The sequence below is a fragment of the Pleurodeles waltl genome, chromosome 4_1 (assembly GCF_031143425.1).
Source record: "Pleurodeles waltl isolate 20211129_DDA chromosome 4_1, aPleWal1.hap1.20221129, whole genome shotgun sequence".
In the NCBI taxonomy this organism is placed as follows: domain Eukaryota; kingdom Metazoa; phylum Chordata; class Amphibia; order Caudata; family Salamandridae; genus Pleurodeles; species Pleurodeles waltl.
The window spans coordinates 666691018-666693130 of record NC_090442.1 but is presented as its reverse complement, the minus strand read 5'-3'; the positions used below and the strand labels follow the sequence as shown (position 1 = coordinate 666693130).

The window sequence follows — 2113 nt, the reverse complement described above, 5'->3', positions numbered from 1 at the left end:
CGGCCTGCACGAGTCCGCCAGTGGTCCCTCTAAGGCAGTGGTCTTCAAACTTTTTTATGCCGCGCCCCCCCAGTTGAAAAATAAAAATCATTGGGCCCCCCCTCAGAATTTTTCACAATTATTTTAGAAAGATGGCAATGTTTAAATAGGTCTAAACCTATTTAAACATTGCAGTTAAGTACTGTTACCTTTTTAAAACTGCAATAACATGTTTCTGCTTTAAACAAAGGCATGTTATCTGCATAATATTTATTTTGGCCAGAATTTGGCGCCCCCCCTGGGATCACTTGAGGCCCCCCAAGGGGGGCTCGCCCCCCAGTTTGAAGACCTCTGCTCTAAGGGTTGTTTTTATGGCTGCAATTTACATAGTCTGAATGTGTTTATGAAAGATACACTCAGTAAAGTGGCGCTCTGTAAGGGTTGTGTGACGGGCCGGATGAGCCCGGCCCGCACGAGTCCGCCAATGGTGCTGACTCTGCCACTGAGGAGCCGGAAGTCCTCGGCCGGCTCGCCAAAATTGCGAAGCATGGAGGTCATGGCGGGAAGAGAACCCGAACTCGGGTTTTCAAGGGCGCGCCGCAATCAAGAAAGAAGACGGAGCGGAGAGGACAGAAAGACCAGGAGGACAGAAGAACCCAGGAGCTCGGGGTGTCGAGTCTCCCAATCGGGGACGAGAGGAGGGTGAAGAGCCGGATGACGGTTGGCCTGATCAGGAAGAAGACGAAGAGCCAGTCCCCGGGAGGCGGAATCCATTGACCTGCCACGCTTCTGGAGAAGTGGAGCATAACCAGGTGCGTGTTAGTGGCTGGGACAGGGGTAGGGAGAACGGGAGGAGGAATTAAGGCGGGAGTGGAGGAAGTGGGGCTGCACTTTATCCAGAAATAACACGGGCAGGGAAGGGGCTGCACTGTAAATAAAGGACACGGGGCAAGGAGGGGCTGTAATCATAAATGAGACGGGCAGGAAGGAGGCTGCATAGTAAAACAAAACGAGGGGAGGAGAGGAAACAAGCAGAAAAGAGTAGGAAAAAAGGATAGTAAAGAAACCGAGCAGGTATTGCTCGTGAGAACCAAGAAAGAAAGGAAAAGAAAAAGGAAAGGCAACCTCCTGTTAGAAAAGGGAAAGCACAGGAGAAGCGCAGACAGAAGAGAAGAAAGAGAAGGAAAGATACAGCAGCAGGAGAGGGAAAGCCAGACAAAGAAAAACCCCAAAGGAAAGTACCAGCACTTACCGAAACATTTCTTCTTCTTTTCACATGTGCTTCCCACGAGACCTGAAAAACTAAGAGAACAGAGAGAGAGAACTGTGAACCACTACCTGGACAAGACGCATAAAGACTGTATGAACTACCCAGGAAGCCAGTGTTTTTATACTTATCACTATGTATATAACCAATGAAAGTACCACTACCAGAGTATCAGACACAGCCTTGCGTACTTATTTGCGCCATTCCTGCAACAGGTTGTTTTTATGGTTGCATTTTATGTGGTCTGATAGTATATAAAAAGAACACAAACACGTCATATTCATTTTAAAACTGTTTTATTGATTCTAGTGATTTCTGTTGAAGGTTGATATGCTTTGTTGACATTAATAATTGCATTTACCTTTGATTTATTGTATTTACGCACTGACTTAGGTTATTTTTAACATGTGGTTTATTATTCTTGAAATATGGTGAACTCTTGATAAAGTCAATAGTCCTGTTATATCTAACATGATACACCATGTATTGTGAGGTGTCTGGTATTACTGTGATGTTGAGGGTCCTGACCCTTGGAGGTTAAATGTGATTTCACAACATAATCCAAAGTATTTTTGTTCTGTTTTATGCATATATTTGTGAAATAATGCGTAGTAAATAAAAAGCATTGAATGGAGAATCATTTATTTAGTATTATTATTGTGTGCCTGTGAATGCTGATTACTAGCCCACACCACCTCCCCTGAGGAGGCTTTGGACTGCTCTGCTTTGCTACTCTGAGACAGTCATGTACCACAATGGGGTGCTTGGTTCCCAGTAAGGAGAAATATTTGGACCTATTACTTGCCAGGCCTCACATCCTGCATAACTAATAGCCAGATTTCCTAAACTAATTTTATGCAAGTTCTT

The 2113-nt window shown here is 44.7% G+C and overlaps 1 long non-coding RNA gene across 1 annotated transcript; it reads left to right on the top strand.

The window, feature by feature from the left end:
- Positions 1-496: 496 nt before the first annotated feature.
- Positions 497-1883, top strand: LOC138288037 (uncharacterized). The gene is made up of 2 exons (XR_011202312.1): positions 497-791; positions 1272-1883. It is a non-coding gene; the product is annotated as an uncharacterized lncRNA (long non-coding RNA).
- Positions 1884-2113: the final 230 nt, after the last annotated feature.